Source organism: Pleurodeles waltl, chromosome 7 (assembly GCF_031143425.1).
Source record: "Pleurodeles waltl isolate 20211129_DDA chromosome 7, aPleWal1.hap1.20221129, whole genome shotgun sequence".
Taxonomy (NCBI): Eukaryota; Metazoa; Chordata; class Amphibia; order Caudata; family Salamandridae; genus Pleurodeles; species Pleurodeles waltl.
In genome coordinates this window covers 177,201,606-177,225,212 of record NC_090446.1, presented here as the reverse complement: position 1 = coordinate 177,225,212, position 23,607 = coordinate 177,201,606, and the positions used below count along the sequence as shown (strand labels likewise).

The following is a 23,607-nucleotide window of genomic DNA, read 5'->3' as shown; positions in this document are numbered from 1 at the left end:
CAAGAGGCCTGTAGTTTACATAAGCAGCTGCAGCAAAGTACTCAGCAATCAGCATACAGTTGTGGTCATCTGGCTGGAATCTCCCTCTAACATACATGGGTCAAAGTAGTGTTTTTATAATAAAACAGCTGATGTTTCAAGACAGAATCCCCATGTAAGAGTGTGTATGTTTATGTGAACATTAGAGACAAAGCATACCACTTTTTCCAGCAACCTATCCTATTACAGCTTTTAGAAATCCCAGAGTGAAAGAAATGTCTTCTTTAAGAACGTAGTGCTGACCTAGGTGAAGAACAGCTAGCTAGAGAAAATAAAAATTACACTGCAAATGTAGCTAGTGTTAAAATAATAAAAATGAAGCTGAAGAAAATATATCTAAGTTAAAGTGCACAGCGGCAGGCCTAGTTCGCTAAAATAATGTGTATACAATTATAGCTAAAATGGCTACACAACAAGCCCATATGTATTGTCCATGCTACATAGGCCAATACCATATGCTATATGCTGCCTACCTCAAGTGATACTTCGTACCTGAATGGAGTTTGTAGCCTCTTTTTACCCTGACATACCTCTACAACTCTGAGGCTGTTTGGACAGTTTTGGTTATGGCTCTGCTCATTTCTGCCAGACTTAATGGTGTAGCAGATGTTCTATTTCACATACACCTGTTGGCGTTGTGGGAAATGTTGTCATTCAATTAGCTTGAATCTAGGTGTATGCGTCATTAATGGGTACATTAGTAATCAGTTGTGTAAGTGTTAGTTCTGGAATTAGGTAGTGGGAATCACATGTCTGAACAGTTGTTAGTGAAGTAGGTGTTCATATGGTATCAGACAGACGTTTCTATTCAGCATGTGTGATGGAATGGTATGAGCCTTTCATGGACATTGTTTGGTGTCCATTGTTTTGTTGGTGTAACTATGCTCCCTGTGGTTGTCTGTAGATGTATTCTGCGTGCTAGGTAGGCCCCTATTGCAGTACATACTCCCTGTAACTCCCTGTAGCTCCGAATAACTCCCTGACCGGGTTCTGGCCAGGAGTTTCACTTGGCTTCACCAGCATGTCCCGTGCCCCTGATACTGTTGACTGCCGCCTAGACAGCAGTTTGAGGCTCTCCTCCACCCGCAGGCACCCACCTGCACCTCATCCCTGGTGCCTAGTGGCAGGCTTTCCCTGCTTTTGTCGCGTGAGTAATCCTTTCTGTGTTGCTATAATCGGTGTCTGTTACTTGTATTGCCGTTTATTTTGCCGCATGAGTAATCCTTCTGTGTTTCTATAATCTATTTCTGTTACTTGTATTGCTGTTTATTTTGCTGCATGCGTAATCCTTCTGTGTTGTTATAATCTGTTTCTGTTAGTTGTATTACCGTTTATTTTGCTGCGTGAGTAATCCTTCTGTGTTGCTATAATCTGTTTCTGTTACTCTTATTGCCGTTTATTTTTGCTGTGTTTTTCTGCGCATCTCTGCCCCCCTGCCCACCCTGTATATCTTTCGTTTTGCCTGGTTGTCACTACACGTGTTTTTGCTACCGGCTCCGTCCGGTCACTGTTCCCCCTGCCGCTGCCTCCCCTTCGGCCCCGCCCCCTTGCACACCCATTGGCCCTCCCTCCCGCCTCTCCACCCTCCCACCCTCTTAATGGCGTCTGCGGCTGGACCGCTCCGAGCGCCAGTCCCCCTGGCCCCCCTAACCCAGACCCCCCCAGACAACACTACTCAACAACCACACTCCACTCCCTCAACCCAGGACTACTCCCCGCCTGCACCAAAGCCAAACCCAAACACACGCAGGCACCTTTCACCTGCTATGCCTGCCGGTTCTCCTGCTCCCCCACAAACACCAGAAACACCCACACGCCCCACACCAACCCCAACGCTCCCCACAACAAACACCACAACTGCGACGCAGAAGACTCTCACACAGTCCCCACCCACCCCAACAAACCCTACCCCAACAAGCCCCACAACCCGAACACACTCCACAACAACACCACCACAACCCACAGCAACTCCAAAACCCCCCAAACCAACACCACAACTACCTTAACTGCATACTCCTAAACACCTGCTCCTTATACAAGCATGCCATCGAGCTCTGGGACCTTATCACATCACACTCACCAGACATTGTCTTCCTCATGGAAACTTGGATGAACCACTCATCTGAGCCAGACATAGCCACAGCCACCCCAGATGGATAAAAACTCCATCGCAGAGACCGCTTAAACAAACCAGGAGGTGGCATCGCCATTATATACAAAAACACCATTAAGGTCACCACCAACACACACAACACCCTAGACAGCGCAGAACACATGCATTTCCTAATTCACATAAATGGCAACACCACCCTCAGAGGAACCCTCATCTACAGACCACCAGGGCCTCGCCCCCCCTTCTGTGACGCCATCGCTGACACCATCAGCCCTCACGCCCTCACCTCCACAGGCTACATCCTCCTCGGTAACTTTAACTTTCACCTGGAGAACCCCCACGACCACAACTCCTCATCCCTTCTAGATAACCTCACGAACCTCTGACTCAAACAACTGGTCTCAGCACCCACCCACTCAGCAGGACACACACTAGACGCAATCTTCACCTCGAGCAACCACATAACCTACACTCACACCACCGAACTCCACTGGACTGATTACCACTGCGCCCACTTCTTCTTCTCCAAACCCCCCAGACACCACCGCCAATACACCACACCCTAATGCATGTGGGACAAGATCCCCACAGAACACCTGAACTCCCAACTCGTGTAGAACCCCCCACACTAATGACCCCAGAGGATCCAGAACGCAGCCGCCCACCTCATCCTGGACCTCCCACGCCATGAACCCATCTCCTCACACCTCAGATCCCTTCACTGGCTTCCGATCGACAAGAGGATCACCTTCAAAATCCTCATCCACGCACACAAATCCCTCCACAACACTGGACCAACCTACCTCAACAAAAGAGCAAACTTCCACACTCCCACTCACCACCTCCGCTCCGCCGACCTCGCACTCGCCACAGTACCCAGCATTCAACACGCCACCACCGGAGGCAGATCCTTCTCCCACCTCGCCCCCAAGGCCTGGAACTCCCTCCCAACCAACCTTTGCAAGACTCAGAACCTTCTGCTCTTCAGAGAGAACCTCAAGATGTGGCTGTTCGAACAGTAATCCACCTCCCCCTCCACCAGCAACTTGAGACCCTCACAGGTGAGTAGCACGCTCTATAACTTTTTTTTGATTGATTGATTGATTGATAGGATTTTTGTCTAGGTGACAATGTATCAGATTAGTGGCTGCAGAAACTCCGGATGAATATTTTCCTAGTATTTAGATTGATGTTTCAATTACAAGCTGTACCATTTTGTGATGCACACTGTATGGGAATGTTACATGTACTGTATTCATCTGAGGTTTTCACCATTGTGCAAGTTGTGTCCAAAATGATCAGATAGACATGTGATTGGAAAGCAACATGCTGCGTGGTCTGTGAAGTGAAATGAGTTTATTTTCATGGAACACGAGGTTTGCTGATGGACTGGGCAAGAGTGTAGTAGGAGTAGGTATGATATTGTGTTATCAGTCAACTGCATTTCTCTGGACTGATTTGATGATGGACAGTGATGATCTGTATGGTGATAGCATTTTGATGTAGCCAATCCATCTTGTGCATGATGCTTTTGAGTTACAGCTGATTTGATGGGATGGTGAAGTAGTGGTCAGATGGTTGGCTTATGTTTTGGTTGAGACTGTTGTCATATGGGAAAGTTGGAAGCATCTTGTTGTGACATGAGGTAGACTCTGAATGGTTTCTGACTGGGGCTTTATTTGCAAGTTATGTTTTGTAGCTGTTGTGCATGTTGTAAGGTATGTATGTGTGAAGAATGTGATGACCCTCTCTCTCTTTCTGTGCATCAGCATCGGCAGGCAAAGGAGACGGGGCACAGCCGAGCGGGGAAGCTGCTGGCCACGGTACCCAGAAGTGCTGAAACCATCGACACCGAGGGACCCAGTGGCCCGGAGAATGAAGGGAGTGAGACTAGGAGACAGGATCCACTTCCTCTTTATTGAAATCCTTCTCCACTGGACACTCCCTGGTGGTGGTGGACCCATCTGGGACCACCCCAGCACCATTGATAGTGTGTGTTTGTTCTTGGTTGGTGGTATGTTGTGTTGTATATGCGATTTGTCAATGGGTAGTGTCTATTGTCGGTGCTCGCCAATGCTTTGATGGTTTTGTAGTTCTGGTACTGTAGTGTTGTATGGTGGTGTTCTGTGCCGTTGTGTGTGACTGTGCTGGTACTGTGTTTCTGGGAGTATTCGGTCTGGCGGAAACATTGTCTATGCCGGCCTGAAGGTGTCTACCGTCGTCTGTGGTGCATAGACTGCACTGGGGGTGCCGGCGGTGCTTTGGCTGTGATCTGTTGGGAACCCTGCCATGGTCATAATACGGCAGTCTGCTCAGCCAGCCTGTTGGCGGTGCGACTGCGACCACCAACATGGCGGTCCTGGGACAGCTAAACTCGTAATGAAGCCCATAGTCTGTAAGGTTACAGATATAGGCCAAGATATCAAGATTGGCACAAGAGCATGGTGGAACTTCAGGAAAGTTGGATGCACTGTTACCTATGCAAGTTCAAACATGAGTGTTTCAAATGCAAAGTTAAACATCACTTTATTCAATGTTTGCAAGGAAAAAACATGAGCTCCAGTTTTAGAGTCAGAGGGAATGGTGGAGAAGTGTTGGAAGGGGGACAGTACTGCAGTAAAGGCTGCACATTATACGTCTGTGGTTTAAAAACTATCCAGACAGGCAGTTAACCTACTTAGGGATGTTTTTTCCAGAGGCTTTGGGAGAGCTAGGATACAGTGTGATGGCACTTGCACTATTTAGTGGACAGAGCATCTTTGCTCTGTCATGAACTAAACAGATATTGCATAGGACGAACAAATGAAAAAGGTGCAATAGAATATAATATGCTTCAGTGTTGTAACCAAAGCTAACTAGAATATATATCAAAATATATAATATTTTGTATTTTTCTGCTTTGTGGCAGGGTAGCCTTCAATGGAACGTCACATTTTCTGTCTTCAGATTTTTAGTTAATGTTTATGGCAAAGTAACACCCACTTAGGCAAATACTTTCTAACCCTGCTGGACAGGGAGGTTATGTTTAATTCCATCGATCTCGTCCATCCGAAATGATGAGCGCAAAAAACATAAAGCACTGGTGCACTGTTCCCAACAGTGAACGGGGCATCAGGATAATTTTTATCTGTCCAGGTCCTCTTGACTGATGTGAGTCTAACAAGCAAACCCTCTCTCAGCTACTATACATTCACCCTTCGTAAATATAGAAAGATTAAGTGAATAGAAAAGCATGCCCTTCTTAGATATGGTGGGTGGGCTACCAATTTTCCCCTTTGAACTTGTCTACGGTGATTTGGAATTTAGGGTAAGGGACTAGGGCTACCAAATACTCCATATCCTTCAACAAGGCAGCAGGGCTAAAGGACCATTATTATTAAGTGCACCTGTTGGCCAGCTGTGGTCCTTTCTGTATTGATCCATTACAGCTCCTTACAGGTTAAGGCTTATAATGCTAGATGGCCATTCAGGATTCTCATCATCACTGGCAATTTATTTCGGATATAAAATCCATAAAACCACAATAAAACTATCCATACCTTAGCCAAGCTGGCTAATATTACAACCAATAGTCTAAAAAATACAGTGAATAAAACATATTTACACTGAGATGCCATCAATCACATTGTAAAACGCAAATGCTCAGTAAAAGGGACGGAATCAACAATCTTGATTGCATAGAACAATTCTAAATCAGTACAATAGATCTATAAAGAGTCCATAACCAGATAAAGCTCTGGTAAGCCTGCACCATTTATGTATAATTAAATATCTTAAAACACATTTGTACTAAAGTGCCATTAATCAAACGTACAAAGTGCAGGTGCTGGATTAAAGGTAAGATGAAACAATCGGTATTGCATATGACGTTTCCCAAACAAGGTGCTTTTCAAAACATTTCCAAAACATTAAAGTGCTTCTAAAAGGTGGCTAAACCCCGCTAAACATATCTTTTAAATCAAAATATTTTCAAGCTGCGTAATTCCAATGCTAGAGTAGATCATAACACGGTCATGGAGTGCTAGCAGGATTCTTGCGCTCATACAGTAAGTAACCATTGCGATTACCAATGAACCAGGCTGCATGAAGATATCTCTGGCCATCAAAAAATCCACCACTTGATCGCGTCTGATCGTAAGACTCTTAAAGCATCTCCATATTGGCTAAAACCCAGGAGCTTTCTTACAGATTTGAGCTATTTTTCACGTTGGTGTGCATGACCATTAAGGAAGAAAGCAAAATGATGGAGAATTCTTCTTCTGATGTGCAGGAAGGGCACTTGCTCGAGCTACAGCACTTCTCCCCCCCATTTTATACAGATGCTGTTGTTGGAGCGTGTCTTTTAAAAGCAATATTAATACGAAAAGCTTGAAATATATTGTGTGATGAGGGTGCATAGAAAAGTGTTAACAGAAAACAATGCACACGTTTGAAATGTGCCCACGGGGAGTGGCTACCAATGTATATGAAAACTAATGAGATCTTATTAATTCTGAGTTTAATTTTGCAACATTGTTTTGAACTGTATTAGTATAACATACTTAGAGTTATATGTTAAAAGTTTTGCTTTATTAACTTACAGGGCCTTAGCTTAGCGAGGGTTTGGGCCTAGCTGCCTGGCGTCATATTGAATTGTGTTTCTAACGTGTAATGTGCTATTTTTCTGAAGGACACAAAGCTGTACTTTTCCAGGAGCTGTATGTGTGTATCCGTAGTAAATTCTTTCTCATGAGAACCGACTTGCTCAAGGCGATGTTCTTGTTAGCTGCAACAGTGTAATTCGTAACAGGTGCAAGGTTAACCGTACTAGGAGAAGACAATGAAGACACTGACTGGAGCGCGAAGTGTAACTTTTTTTACCTGATATTCCAACTGTTGAAGACGTAAATAATATTGACCAATCCGCTATATGGGAACTGTGAATGGAAAAAATTCTATCAAGGTGCTTACCAAACTATTGGACAAAGATAACAATGCACCAAACTTTACCCAATGAAAAATTAGGGAATAGTTGGACAGTTTTGATTTAACAACGTAACCCGAGGAAAACGAGACACTTCTTCTTCCACTTTAACGGGGACTCTCACCCATGCCATTTTGCTAGTTTTCCTATGAGACCTTTTCTAGGGGACTTTTACTAGTTGCCATATATAGTTAGATTGTCCTGCTACTTCAAACCATCCTTTATTCAATTTTTGTCTGATACTTACTTTGCCTCCATCTGAGGGAAGACATTTGTTTTCTGAGCTATGTTATCTTGAGGCTTTGCCCCGCCCTATCTCTGCTGATGCTGACGAACTGGTGTCCTGAGGACGAAGACTGAAGCTGTTTGCTGATATGTTGGATGGGTAATTATCAAATCAAAGTTGTGATTGTCTATTTGCCTTTTCTTTCTAGGTACCAACTGCTATTTTGACAGAGGCCATAGTTTAGTTGTTTTCTAAATTTGTGTTTCTCTAAATTGTTTTGCATGAAGCCCAACATGCTAATGCTGATTTGAGGTTAGTTAAGGCGTTTATTAATATCTTGTGCAAATAGACAAATAACTGAGTTCTTGCTTTGTTGAATCATGTGCTGATGACTTTGCTAAGTTGCTTCATATTAATAATGTGTTTAAACCGAATGAACATTTCTATGCAATGACTAATGTGTTCTAGTTGCTAATTAGAAGAGCTTCTAATCAGGTTTATTGCTGTAGAGATTAACAGATATTGTGTTAGATTGTAACTAATAGGGAAATAAATCTCTTAGGGCCATATGTACTAACGCATTTTCCCATAGACACGGAATGGATAAAACCCTTTGATACATCTGGCCCTTAACTCTTAACTAAACTGGTGTGGTTATTTATGACTGAAAGGTCGGGGTGTGTGCGATTTATTGATTCTTATTGAAGGTTTATTGACCAGTGATTGTTATTATTGATTGTTTATGGATCTATTGATTGGTGATGCCAAAAAGATATCCCGTGCTGGGAAGTCTCCAAACGTGGTCCAAAGGTTTGTCGAACCTAAACGCGTATCCTTGTAATTTTACTTATTAAGGCTCTGACACACTAACACTGTTTATCTCCATTTCAGATAAAGTTGCTTTGCTAAGCAGCCAGGAACAACATTGAGAAGTTGTTCATAAGCAGGAATCTTATGTTCTAAAAATGAGTCTGTCTGACTTCCTGCCTTAACGTTTTTTAATCCTCAGTCCCATAAGTACTTCTTAAACCGCTCTTCGATCAATGATCGTGGAACTGGCTGAGAAGTACCTTCAAAGTTAATCTGTACAATTTCAACTGTTTGTGGACCTAAGCCTAAGCCAGTACAAAATGAGTTTACACATCAAGCTAAAAATAATCGGGTAAATACCAACATCTAGGATTTGAGAGGGTCAAGGAGCATTCTGGGGGAGATTTATTAAGCTACTGATGAACCTATTTTCCACCTTGCTAAGTTTGTCTGCCCTCACATAACCCCACAGCTCTCACCCATATAAAGCTGAAGTTTTTGCTTTTAGATTATAGATCTCCACTGCAGGTGCTAGTGGACAAACTTGTGTTTTCTTTTGCATTTTAATCATTGCACCAGCGTCCTGCAGAAGTTTCCCGTATACTCTTGCTGGTAAGCGTGGACCACTTCAGCTTGTTCGTCAGACAAACTCCTAAATGCATGAATCCCTGCACTTGTTCCAAAGGGACCCCGAGTACCAGAATGTTTGCCTGCAATGCTTTGTAGGGGTTGAAGATTAGAAGCTTAGTTTTAATATTGTTAAGTCCAAGATTCCTGTCTCTGCAAAAACATAGAAAAGCGATGTAGTATTGCCTGCAGACCACACAGAGTTTTGGATAGTAAAAGTGTGTTGTCTGCAAAGGTTAGGAAAGAAATTGTATAAGGACCCAATTTTGGAGCATCATTGCCGGGGAAGTCTATTGCCTTGTAAGATCATTAACATGGAGTGTAAACAAGGTCAGTGCCAAAACACACCGCTGGAGAACACCTGTCTCAATCCTGCAAGGGTTGGTAAGCTTGCCTTTACTTCCATATCTTACTTGTGCACTATTGGAGGCATACAGTTTAATTGGGACTGCCAAAAGATTGTCAGGGACACCCACCTGCTTCAGGACATAATTTTGCCCTCAGGATAGAGTCAAATGATGATCTTAAATCAACAAAAAGCCACAAACAAGTGTCCCCTGCCTAGCATTACTGTTTTCCAATAAATGTTACGGAAGCTTAGAATTTAGGGCCATATGTATGAAAAAAGTGGCTTGCAAATCGCAAATAGCGATTTATAAGAAATCGCTATTTCCGAGTCGCAATTGGCCATGTAACAAAATTGCGATTCGGTAATATCGATTTCTTGAAAATCGCTATTTGTGGTTTGCGAGGCCCATTTACCGAATCACAATTTGTATTTTCGCAAATTGTGATTTTTTTGCTATTCGGTAAAAAATCGCAAATTGCGAGAATTTTCTAGAAAGCACACCTGGAGGAGCCTGATGACATCACCAGCAGGAAATGAGTCATCCCAGGCAGTTTCAGGTGCCACACCCAAACCAGCATCCTGAGAGAGAGCAGCCCAGCCATACAGAGCAGCACTCAGAAGGAGCCAGCACACCTGAGCAAGGATGGACACCCCAGGTCAAGCACAGGAGAAGGGAGAAAAAAGCACAAGCTAAAATTCAGCGAGCAGGAGCTTGAGGTGCTGACTGAGGAGGTGGTCAGGAGCCATGATCGCCTTTTTGGAAAAAGCTCACTCCAGGTGCCTGAGAGTGAGAAGAGGAGACTATGGGCGGATATACAGTCAAAAATCTGCACAATTGGAGTGGCACAGCGCTCCATTGAAGAGATCAAGAAGAGGTGGTATGACCTGCGGTCCCATGCGAAGGAGAGGGTGGCAAGGAGACTTGCGGAGGCCAGGGGCACAGGAGGTGGTCCACCCACAGAGGCACCATCCACACCATTGGAGGACCTAGTCGAGTCCACACTCCTCCCTGAAGCTGTGACTGGGGTCACAGAGATCGACACCTCCTGCACACCAAGTACCAGCCAAGGTAAGTGCAATATTGTTTTGTAACCCCATATGTGTATGCACAAAAGCCCCTTAGGAATTAGCAAGTAATGTTAAACAGTGTGAGAAGTAGTCCAGTCCACATCTTAGGAGCAGCACAACAATGCATTATGGGAGTGGCAGTCCACAACCCAGAGCTGAAAGTAGCACATACAATGTATTTAAGTAGAGTGACACCCAGAGGAACACAACACAGTGTAGAGAAGTACCTGTACCTTTATTAGCATTGTCTGACCGTAAATGTAACATACACAACTGACATGCTGCACATTGTTGTTGCAGGTGGGCCAGGCCCAGCAGCCACAGCATCAGCACGGGTAGGCGAGACAGACACCCATCTGGCCTCCGATTTAAACACCAGTGGGTCCCTCAACATTGTGACTGTCCGACGCAGGCCCAGGGCACTGCCACTGCCAGAGCTCAGCAATGACTCAGATGAGCAGCAGGAAGGGCCAAGTACACCATCAGCAACAGGCAGGCGCAGCCAGATGCAGGAGGTCAGGTGTCATCAGACCACAGCACCACGCAGGATGGCAACAGATTCCGGGGCACAGCAGCATGAGGCAGGTGAGGGTTCCTCCTTCTTCGGTGGGCTGGAAGCTGCTATGTTGCAGCAGCAGCGCCTACAAAATAAGAGGATCCTCGGATTAGAAAGGAACTTGCGCAAACATAACCGCAAAATGGTGGGCCTGCATCGCCAACTTGACTCCCTCAATAACAACATTGTTCAGCTGCATGAGGGACAGGTGCAGGCCTCACATGACACCAGGGATCTCACAAGTGCTGTCCGTGAACTCTGCTAGGAGCTGCGCCATGAGAGGGTGAGCCAGCGCAGACAGGAGCGCAGATTTCGTAACATGTTTGGCAGCTTCTGTCGTTCGTCTAACAGGGTGGCAAATTCAACAGCACTGATTGCCCATCGTGCAGTGGCTGCGCAAGTGGAGGCAGCACACAGCAGCAGGGACGTTGTGAATGGACTTGTGCAGATCACCAATGTGATCAAACACATTATGGGTCCAAGGTCAGCCACTCCGAGTGAGCTTGCACTGGGGGACACTGAGGACAGTTCCAGCCTCAGAAGTGTTGCTGTACCAGCATTGGACACCAGACGGCACAGTGCCAGGCACAGCACTGCCACTGAGGGTGACAATAAAGGTGCCAGTGATGTAACTGGGCATCCGAGTGGTGTGCGTGGGCGCAAAAAATGACTCTAGCTGCCAGTGGACGTCTGTTTACACTATGAAGTAATAGTGCATTACTCAGGTCCTTCATTGTTTTGAGTTTCTCACATAACCTTTTTTAGCCCCTTCGCTGCCAGGCCTTTTCTCCCTCGTGTGCCAGGCCTTTTTTTGGCTATTTGGGGCAGTTCGCGCTTAGGCCATCATAACTTTTTGTCCACATAAGCTAGCCAAGCCAAATTTGTGTCCTTTTTTTCCAACATCCTAGGGATTCCAGAGGTACCCAGACTTTGTGGGTTCCCCTGAAGGAGGCCAATAAATTAGCCATAATACAGTGAAAAATGTGTTTTTTTCAAAAAAATGGGGAAAAGAGGCTGCAGAAGAAGGCTTGTGGTTTATTCCCTGAAAATGACATCAACAAAGGGTTTGCGGTGCTAAAATCACCAGCTTCCCTTCGGGAACAGGCAGACTTGAATCAGAAAACCCAATTTTTCAACACAAATTTGGCATTTTACTGGGACATACCCCATTTTAAAAAAAAATTGTGCTTTCAGCCTCCTTCCAGTCAGTGACAGAAATGGGCGTGAAACCAATGCTGGATCCCAGAAACCTAAAGATTTCTGAACAGTAGACAAAATTCTGAATTCAGCAAGGGGTCATTTGTGTAGGTCCTACAAGGGTTTCCTACAGAAAATAACAAATGAAAAAGAAAAATATTGAAATTGAGGTGAAAAAAACGCCAATTTTTCTCTACGTTGTCCTCTGTAACTTTTTCCTGCAATGTCAGATTTTTTAAAGCAATATACCGTTACGTCTGCTGGACTCTTCTGGTTGCGGGGATATATAGGGCTTGTAGGTTCATCAGAACCCTAGGTACCCAGAGCCAATAAATGAGCTGCACCCTGAAGTGCGTTTTCATTCTATACCGGGTATACAGCAATTCATTTGCTGAAATATAAAGAGTGAAAAATAGCTATCAAGAAAACCTTTGTATTTCCAAAATTGGCACAAGATAAGGCGTTGAGGAGCAGTGGTTATTTGCACATCTCTGAATTCCGGGGTGACCATACTAGCATGTGAATTACAGAGCATTTCTCAAATGGACGTCTTTTTTACACACTCTATTATATTTGGAAGGAAAAAATGTAGGGAAAGACAAGGGGCAATAACACTTGTTTTGCTATTCTATGTTCCCCCAACTCTCCCGATAAAAATTATACCTCACTTGTGTGGGTAGGCCTAGCGCACGGGACAGGAAATACCCTAAAACACAACGTGGACACATCACATTTTTTGACAGAAAACAGAGGTGTTTTTTACAAAGTGCCTACCTGTAGATTTTGGCCTCTAGCTCAGCCGGCACCTAGGGAAACCTACCAATCCTGTGCATTTTTGAAAACTAGAGATCTAGGGGAATCCAAAATGCGGTGACTTGTGGGGCTCTGAACAGGTTCAGTTACCCAGAATCCTTTGCAAACCTCAGAATTTGGCTAAAAAAACACGTTTTCCTCACATTTCGGTGACAGAAAGTTCTGGAATCTGAGAGGAGCCACAAATTTCCTTCCACCCAGCCTTCCCCCAAGTCTCCCGATAAAAATGATACCTCACTTGTGTGGGTAGCCCTAGCGCCCGTGACAGGAAATGCCCCAAAACACAACGTGGACACATCACATTTTTTTAAAGAAAACAGAGGTGTTTTTTGCAAAGTGCCTACCTGTAGATTTTGGCCTCTAGCTCAGCCGGCACCTAGCGAAACCTCCCAAACATGTGCATTTTTGAAAACTAGAGACCTAGGGGAATCCAAGATGGGGTGACTTGTGGGGCTCTGACCAGGTTCTGTTACCCAGAATCCTTTGCAAACCTCAAAATTTGGCTAAAAGAACACGTTTTCCTCACATTTCGGTGACAGAAAGTTGTGGAATCTGAGAGGAGCCACAAATTTCCTTCCACCCAGCGTTCCCCCAAGTCTCCCGATAAAAATGATACCTCACTTGTGTGGGTAGGCCTAGCGCCCATGACAGGAAATGCCCCAAAACACAACGTGGACACATCACAATTTTTGACAGAAAACAGAGGTGTTTTTTGCAAAGTGCCTGCCTATAGATTTTGGCCTCTAACTCAGCCGGCACCTAGGGACCCCTACCAAACCTGTGCATTTTTGAAAACTAGACACCTAGGGGAATCCAAGATGGGGTGACTTGTGGGGCTCTGACCAGGTTCTGTTACCCAGAATCCTTTGCAAACCTCAAAATTTGGCTAAAAAAACACATTTTCCACTCATTTCGGTGACAGAAAGTTGTGGAATCTGAGAGGAGCCACAAATTTCCTTCCACCCAGCGTTCCCCCAAGTCTCCCAATAAAAATGGTACCTCACTTGTGTGGGTAGGCATAGCGCCCACGAAAGGAAATGGCCCAAAACACAACGTGGACACATCACATTTTTTTCATAGAAAACAGTGCCTACCTGTGGATTTTGGCCTCTAGCTCAGCTGGCACCTGAGGAAACCTAGCAAACCAGCGCATTTTTGAAAACTAGAAACCCAGGGGAATCCACGATGGGGTGACTTGTGGGGCTCTGACCAGGTTCTGTTACCCAGAATCCTTTGCAAACATCCAAATTTGGCTAAAAAAACACTTTTTCCTCTCATTTCGGTGACATAAAGTTCTGGAATCTGAGAGGAGCCACAAATTTCCTTCCACCCAGCGTTCCCCCAAGTCTCCCGATAAAAATGATACCTCACTTGTGTGGGTAGCCCTAGCGCCCGTGACAGGAAATGCCCCAAAACACAACGTGGACACATCACATTTTTTGAAAGAAAACAGAGGTGTTTTTTGCAAAGTGCCTACCTGTAGATTTTGGCCTCTAGCTCAGCCGGCACCTAGCGAAACCTCCCAAACATGTGCATTTTTGAAAACTACAGACCTAGGGGAATCCAAGATGGGGTGACTTGTGGGGCTCTGACCAGGTTCTGTTACCCAGAATCCTTTGCAAACCTCAAAATTTGGCTAAAAGAACACGTTTTCCTCACATTTCGGTGACAGAAAGTTGTGGAATCTGAGAGGAGCCACAAATTTCCTTCCACCCAGCGTTCCCCCAAGTCTCCCGATAAAAATGATACCTCACTTGTGTGGGTAGGCCTAGCGCCCATGACAGGAAATGCCCCAAAACACAACGTGGACACATCACAATTTTTTAAAGAAAACAGAGGTGTTTTTTGCAAAGTGCCTGCCTATAGATTTTGGCCTCTAACTCAGCCGGCACCTAGGGACCCCTACCAAACCTGTGCATTTTTGAAAACTAGAGACCTAGGGGAATCCAAGAATGGCGTAAAATTAATTTGCTCCCCAACCCCCAACCCCCCCCCCCCCCGGACGCGACCCTTGCCTACGGGGTCGCTCCCCCTGCGTGACATTGGCGCCAAAAAAAAAATCTCCGGTGCCTAGTGGTTTCTACCCCCTTGGGGGGCAGATTGACCTAAAATCGGCCAATCTGCCCCCGGGGGGGCAGAAATGGGTTAAAATAAATTTGCCCCCCAAACCCCCCAGGAGCGACCCTTGCCTATGGGGTCGCTCCCCCTGCGTGACATTGGCGGCAAAAAAAAAATCCCCGGTGCCTAGTGGTTTCTGCCCCCTTGGCCGATTTTAGGTCAATCTGCCCCCCTTGGGGGGCAGAAATGGTCTAAATACAATTTGCCCCCCAGGTGAGTGACCCTTGCCTAATGGGTCGCTCCCCATCTCTAAAAGAACAAACCAACAAACAAAAAAAACACACAAAAAAAATTTGCTCTTGCGCCTAGAGGTTTCTGCCCCCCCTGGGGGCAGATCGTCCTAATAATAGGCCAATCTGCCCCCAGGGGGGGCAGAAATGGCCTAAAATAAATTCGCTCCCTGGTGTCTAGTGGGACGCTCAGAGAGACTTCAAAGGGAAGGAAATACATTTCCTTCCCTTTGAAGCCTCTCTGGGCCTCCCCCACGTCATCGAAAGAGAAATGCAAAGCATTTCTCTTTCGATCGCACTCGCGCGCTGACGTCACAGGGGGGGTGGGGGGGTCAGGGGTGGAAGGGGAAGGGCTTCCCCTGCCTTGGAGGGGGGGGTGGGAGCACAGGGGGGGAGCGCTAGCGCTCCCCCCAGTTCCCGGGAGTAGGAAGAGGTGACCTCGTCCAAGGCACCCGGAACCGGTGCCTTGGACGAGGTCACCTCATCCAAGGCACGCAAAAGGTTAGTTATTACTCACACAAACATTACCTGACTTAAGGTAATAAATGTATTTCACTACAGGTACAGTTGTCAGAGGATTTGTGTCATTTATACTCACGTCTGAAATGGTTGTGTGTGATGTCGGCACGCCTTTGCCTTCACTCTGCTGCACTGGTCCTGTCTGCTGGATGTAGGGGTGGTATGGGATAATCATCCTCATCAGATTCAGTATCACAGATTTCTACAGGTATGCCCCTGGTGGTAGCTATATTGTGCAAGATAGCACAAGTAGCCACTATTCTACATGTCGTCTCTGAACTGTACTGTAGTGCCCCTCCACTTTTGTGGAGGCACCGGAAGCGACGCTTCAGCAGTCCAAATGTGCGCTCCACCACATTGCGTGTTGCCCTGTGTGCTGCATTGTATCTCCGTTCCGCTGGTGTGGCAGGATTGAGGTAGGGCGTCATCATGTGGGTGCGCACTGCGTAAGCGCTGTCTCCTGGAAGGGACAGAGGGTATATTGAGTAACTGAACCCTCTGACATCAGCACGCCATCAATGCGCCTGTGTACAGAGGGACAATACCTAGTAGATATCCTTCACCAAACTCCCCAGCTAGCAGTCGTGTGTGAATCCCGCTGTGGCGAAAGATGTATAAATCATGTGTGCTCCCTGGGTACCTGGCCACGAGATCAGTAATGATGTAGGAGGCATTGCATATCACCTGTATATTCATCGAATATGGTATTTCCTGTTGCAGTACACATACTCTGTGGCTGATGGTGGACATATTGTCACATGTGTCCCATCTATGGCACCTAGGACGTGGGGGAACTGTGCTATCTGATAAATTACATTTTAGTCTGCTGTATTTCCTGTGGGGTGTGGGGGAATCTGATGTACTGGTGTAGTTTGCTCAGCATGGCGTAGATAAATGCATTGAAAAATCTGGAGTTGGTACTCTGTGAGACCCCTCCAGCTGCTTTTATGACCCCTTGATAACTCTCTGAGGCGAGTAGGTGGAGGGAGCATAATACCTGCACATGGGTGGGTATGCTGTGAGTCCTTAGTGTTCTGCGCTGCAGTATGGGTTGTAGCTCAGCTATCAGATCAAGTATGATAGCTGAGTTCAACCTATACCTCTCATATATTTCCTCCTCTGTCAGGTTAAAAAGTGTAATGCGCACTCTGAAAATGGGCTCCTGTCTCCTCCTCCCTCTCCTCAAACCTGCTAAGATTCTCATCCTCCTCGTCATGACGTAGAGTGCAGCCATTGTTGTAAAGAGTCTGAGGCATTCTGGGCCTCTTTACATAGGTTGCACCTGGTTACCTCCTGTTTTCAGTTAGTGGTATTTTGCATGTGCAAAATCCCATTCTGCGAAAAATCGCAATTTGCGATTTTTTGATGCATCTCTTTGCGACTTGGATTTTGTGACTCGCAATTTGCGCCTCGCAATTTCCTACTGGAAATACCAAATCGCAAAATGCGACTCGCAAAACCAGGTTGCAACGCAAGAAATTGCAATTTTTGCGATTTCTTATTTTTGGTCTGCGAATGCCTTTCATGCATTGCAGACCACTTTTTTGCACTCGCAAACGGCCGAATTTTGCGATTCGCACCGTTTGCGAGTGCAAAAAAGTTTCATTCATCTGGCCCTTGATCTTTTGTGCTGGTATTGTTCCTAAAGCCTGCCTGCAGATCTGACAATCTATGGCAATCTCATGGGCCCACTCCAACAATGCCCCCAAAATAAGATGGCAAAATAGTTTCTGTGAAGGGCTGATTAGGCTGATTGGTCTATAATTACTAGGGTCATATTTGCTGCCCTTTTTAAATATTGGCACAATCTCCGCTTCCTGCCAAGATGGTAACGGATCACCTCCCAAGATAGATTGAAATAGCAGGCAGAAATAGGAGCCCCAAATGAGGAGTCTAAAAAAACAGGCCCCCAGAGACAGAGTCAAGTGGACCTGCTTTATGGGTGGTGTCTACTTTATTACGTCTAACATATCCTTAGCTGAAAAGGCCAACGGCGTGACCTTCCTTTCAAGTAGGGAGGACCCTCCTGTTATAGCTCTGGGCGAGGAAACAGTCTGAGCTGCATATAGCCTCTCAAAAGGCTCTAGTAACCAGAACCTCAGTGCTTATGCTCTCTCTGCCTTTAAAATTGTCACCATTGGCTAGTGATAATTTTTACCAATTCTAATTGGCACACTGGATCACCCTTATAATTCCCTAGTATATGGTACCTAGGTATCCAGGGTATTGGGGTTCCAGGAGATCCCCATGGGTTGCAGCATTTCTTTTTCCACCCATATGGAGCTCAGACAAATCTTACACAAGACTGACACTGCAGCCTGAGTGAAATAACGTGTCACAGCCATTTTTCACTGCACTTAAGTAACTTATAAGTCACCTATATGTCTAACAATCACTTGCTGAAGGTTAGGTGCAAAGTTACTAAGTGTGAAGGCACCCTTGCACTAGCAAAGGTGCCCCCACATAGTTCAGGGCCATTTCCCCAGACTTTGTGAATGCGGGGACACTATTACACGCGTGCACTACATATAGGGCAATGCCTATATGTAGCTTCACAATGGTAACTCCGAATATGGCCACGTAACATGTCTAAGATCATGGAATTGTCCCCCCCCATGCCAAATCTGGTATTGGGGTGCCAATCCCATGCATCCCCGGGGCTCCACTATGGACCCCGGGTACTGCCAAACCAGCTCTCTGGGGTTTTCTCTGCAGCTACCGCTGCTGCCAACCCTCAGACAGGGTTCTGCCCTCTGCTTCCAGTCCCAGGAAGGCAGAACAAAGAATTTCCTCTGAGAGAGGGTGTTACACCCTCTTCCTTTGGAAATAGGTGTTAAGGACTGGGGAGGAGTAGCCTCCCCCAGCGTCTGGAAATGCTTTGAAGGGCACAGATGGTGCCCTCCTTGCATAAGCCAGTCTACACCGGTTTAGGGAAACCCCAGTCCCTGCTCTGGCGTGAAACTGGACAACGGAAAGGGGAGTGACCACTCCCCTGTCCATCACCACCCCAGGGGTGGTGCCCAGAGCTCCTCCAGTGTGTCCCAGGACTCTGCTATCTTGAATCCAGAGGTGTGAGGGCACTCTGGAGGCCTCTGAGTGGCCAGTGCCAGCATGTGACATCAGAAACCCCTCCTGATAGGAGCTTACCTGACTAGATGGCCAATCCTCCTCTGAGGGCTACTTAGGGTCTCTCCAGTGGGCATTTCCTCAGATAACAACTTGCAAGAATTCACCAGAGTTCCTCTGAACCTCTCTCTTCGACTTCTGCCAAGGATTGAACACTGACTGCTCCAGGACGCCTGCAAAACTGCAACAAAGTAGCAAGAAGACTACCAGCGACATTGTAGTGCCTAATCCTGCCGGCTTTCTCGACTGTTTCCTGGTGGTGCATGCTTTGGGGGCTGCCTGCCTTCATCCTGCACTGAAAGCCACAAAGAAATCTCCTGTGGGTTGACGGAATCTTCCCCCTGCTCCAGCAGGTATCAAACTTCAGCGTCACTGGTACTCTGGGACCCCTCTCATCCTGACGAGAGTGGCCCCTGGAACACAGGTGGTGGACCCAAGTGACCCAGACTGTCCAGTGGTCCAACTGTCCAAATATGGAGGAGGTAAGTCCTTGCCTTCCATCTCCAGACAGTAATCTTGTGCACAGCGTGAACTGCAGCTCCTAGGGCTCCTGTCCACCTTTCCAAGGAATCCTTCTTGCACAGCCAAGCCCAGGTCCCCAGCACTCTGTCCTGCATTGCTCAACTCCCTGGACCCTCTTTTGTAGTGTTGAGATGACCACTGTGCTCAGTTTTCTTGAACCCGTGTTCAAGGACTTCTGCGGGTGCTACCTTCTTGTGCGTGGGCTCTCTATGTTGCTGAGGGCCCCCTCCGTCTTCTCTACAAAGTGGCAACATCCTGGTCCTTCCTGGACCCAGGCAGCACCCTTTTTCTTCAACTGCAACTCTTGCAGCTTGCAAGGCTTGTTTGCAGTCTTTTGCCAAAGAAACAACTCTGCATCCTCCAGCACTCCGTGGGATATGTTCTGCACAAAGGAGAAATTCCTAACACCTCTCGTTGTGGCAGAATCCTCAGCTTCTTCCATCCAGAGTCAGCCATTTTGTACCTTCATCCAGGGTTTAGTGGGCTCCTTCCCCCCCCTGGACACTTTCATGACTCTTGGACTTGGTCCCCTTCTTTTCCAGGTCCTCAGGTCCAGGAATCCATCTTCAGTGCTTTGCAGTCTGTTGTGGTCTTTGCAAAATCCTCTATCATGAGTTTAGTGTGTTTCTGGGGAAATAGTAGTACTTTTCTCCTACTTTCCAGGGTCTTGGGTTGGGGTATCTCGGATGCCCTTAGTGTTTTCTTACACTCCCAGTGATCCTCTACACACTACACTAGCTTAGGGGTCCATTTGTGGTTTGCATTTCACTTTCTTAGTAAATGGTTTGTGTTGCCCTTAGGTTAGGCCTATTGCATCCTATTGTATTCTACAGTGTTTGCACTACTTTCTGACTGTTTTACTTACCTGATTTTGGTTTGTGTGCTTATTTTGTGTATTTTGCTTACCTCCTAAGGGAGTATATCCTCTGAGATATTTTTGGCATATTTTCACTGAAATAAAGTACCTTTATTTTTAGTAACACTGAGTATTGTGTTTCTTATGATATAGTACCTATATGATATAAGTGGTATAGCAGGAGCTTTGCATGTCTCCTAGTTCAGCCTAAGCTGCTCTGCTTTAGAAACCTCTATTAGCCTAAGCTGCTAGAACACTACTAATCGACTAATAACGGATAACTGGAAGAGGCACAAGGGGCAAGTGCCATCAGGTACCCACTATAAGCCAGGCCAGCCTCCTACGCACTCACGCTGAGAATTATGCATCAAAGTTGGCAAACTTATGCAATAAAAGATTTACAGAATTTGTTGCTCTGTGTATGATACTTTTACAATTGTTTTATTAGGTTGATTGAAGGATAAATAAATCTAACTACATCACTGTTTTCTGTACCTATTGCTATTTATTCAAAATGTTTCATTTTCCACTAACATCTCCCTTCTTCTCGCCCTATCTCATCATAATATAAGTAATCGATATGGTAACCATGATAATCTTACCTCATACTAGGCTCTAAATCCTCACAGTTTGCCTTGTCCTTGCAATCCCTTGAACCAGAACTACAGGGAATAGCTTAGTCTATGAAAATCAGGAGGTAGGGGGTGTGACTATTACATTTCCCAATGGAAAAAGCATGGGCCGAAGGGTGACTGTGTGAGATAACCAAAGTTTGGTATGGCTGTTACCATAGGAGCAGAATCAGTACTGAGTTGCAGTAGGTGGACCTCTAGGGTTGATTTATGGTGTTTGTAGGGGAGGCATTCTGTTGGAACGGCAAACCTCATGGTCCAACCACATGATTTTTTAGTTGGGTGGACCGAAAGCTTTATGCTGACAGAGTATAATTTACTGCATTACTGTAAAGCTTCCTCCGGTGGCCCGACAGAGTAGGTGTCATTAGAGGTAAGATATATCCAACCGCTCTCTTTAGAGTGGACACTCAGGCTGTTTTACTGTCGTCACTGTCAGGTATATCCTGGCAACGAGGGACGGTAAAAAATGTAAACGATCCCCACACAATGAGAGAAAACTCCTGCTTTAGGAGTTTGTTTGTGAAAAACAAAAACTTTGGAAATGTTTCTGGCCAGTCCTCAAGTTTAACAGCTGTCTGCCAAAATGTTCCTACATTCACACATTGACAGGAACAGCCATGATGGCAGTTCCTGCCATTGTATAGAGATGTTGGCTGGGTTGGCGGCCATCTCTCTATTTGTTGGACAGAGTAAAGTCAAGGTGGCGGACGTACCATTCTCAACTAGCATGTCTGTCTTTACTGTGTCTCCAACCCTAAATCAGGCCCGCTATAGAAAGACACAGTGGGTGAAAAACAATGTTTTGGAATGCACCATAAGCGATTGCCTGTGGTTAAACTATTTGCAAGAAACTGTCCAATCAACATTTGGCTGTTGTCTGTCATACGCAGAGACGATCTGGCCTAAAAGGTAATCAGGCAGCTTGTGGCCTGTTTTATGGTTTGATGGGCCATTTTTTATCCAGGATTTCCCCTGTACAACCACAAACTTTGTCTTTAGCAGTCACACCTTGTAAAATACCTGTATAATGTGTCTTTACAAGTTCAAAACTGCCTGATTTGCAATTGTGTGCCACTTTTTAAGCAATCCCAGGTCTGTTATCTGTCCCAGTCCGATCCTGGTAGCATGCTGGAAACTCGAGGCTGGCAATGTTTTCGCAGCCTACACCTACCAATGTTTATGAATTCTAAAATTTAGGAAATTTGCACCCATTCAAGGAGTACTTTAATCCATACAAATTTGCTACTTTTTAAATAAACCGGTCGCTATTTAAGTTCCTGATCCAAAAAAATTAACAAGTTAAAACTCCGTAGTGAAATGAGGATGTGAAAAAAGCACAGACATAAAAGATCCCACTTAGGGACCCCAGAGCAGCTATCAAGCCATAAATTCATTTAATCAGGGAGTATTTCACCCCAAAACACCACCCTTACCTACCTATACTAACTTGCTAAGTGAACACTGCACAAACCTCCTTGAGCAAAGCAGAGAGAAGCTTTTAAGATGCATGACACTACACTTTAAAGCAGTGATGCGGGGCAGACATTAAAATGCATTACACTAATCTGTGATGTTTAATATTTGGCGGGCTGTTACTGGCTGATGTATCTTGTTTACATGTCCCAGTTCCTTTCTATTCTTTACTAAAATAGACAGTATCTACTAAAATTCCACACCATATTTTAATAGTCTGCCTTGAAAGTATAGCTGTAGCCAGACAGTTAACACAGAATCATCAGGAGAGGTGCTTTGGCTCCAACCACATTTTGGGAGTCAGATGTACGTCTTGATTGGGCAAAAGTTGTGTGCCTCCTCAAAAAAAGTGCTTGCCCCCAAGCAGCTGTGATCATTTTGTACATTTATCCAGCCGTCTGAGTTTGAACTTTGTAATTTTATATATGTGGGCCTGATGGTCGCCAGCTTCAGCGTACATCTGTAGGCCTGGATTGTATGTTATGTCAAGCCATTGGTAATGGGTAGAGTCCTTATGGGCGTTGACAGCAGGAACTACAATGCGTACAAACTGATGAAAATATGAATCTGGTTCAAGTTACTCACAACATGTAAAGAATAAATAAACCACACTAATAAAGCAAAGCACACAAATTAAATGTTCAGTCCTTACTTTCTCAAAACACAAATTTGTAAGCCTCCAATCAAAAAGTGGGGGTTAAGAATCATGATTTTTCCTCTTCTAGTCCACATACCACTCTCACCAAAATATGCCTGTTTGTCAGCACCTTTTCTTAGACATAGCCAAGAAAGTGTATACTGGCATTTTCCTACAAATTCACAATCTGAAGCCCTGCACACCATGCGAATATTCATCCCATTGATCAATCTCAAAAACATCTTAATCTTTAAAAAAACACTAATAACCTTGTGAGCTAATTCCATCCAAAGAAGAATTTGGCCTGAACTGTAGCATGTGGTTCACCATTATAAGCACCACAGCCTTCCAAACCCCTATGCTCGATGACCTTAAATTTTTCATGATCTCTACCTTCCTAAGATCGCTTTCTTGAAACAAACAAAGCCTCACAAAACTGCTGCCACATCAGAAGATTGAAGTCCAACTTGTTGAAACTTGATGCTTTCATCTGTGAGTGAATGCACCAAGTGACCCCATACAGAACTTGAGGATAATAAAGATCAGTATAGATCTCTTGTAGCTCTGCAGGTGATAGGGACGCATTGGGACCTGGAGGTGCCCATGTGAACAAACTAGTGACAGCTGCAAATCTAGGAGGAGAGCAGTGAAGTACATTGACTGTGAATCCCAGTTAAGACTCCAGGATGAGTACGGGGTGGGATAGTCGACTGTGCCATAGGCAGCTGTG

At 45.4% G+C, this 23,607-nt stretch overlaps 1 protein-coding gene across 2 annotated transcripts in view; it reads left to right on the top strand.

Annotated features, from left to right (window-relative positions):
• The window catches only part of WFDC3 (WAP four-disulfide core domain 3), a 271,764-nt gene that overhangs the window by 100,016 nt on the left and 148,141 nt on the right, over positions 1-23,607 (top strand). The window lies entirely within an intron of this gene.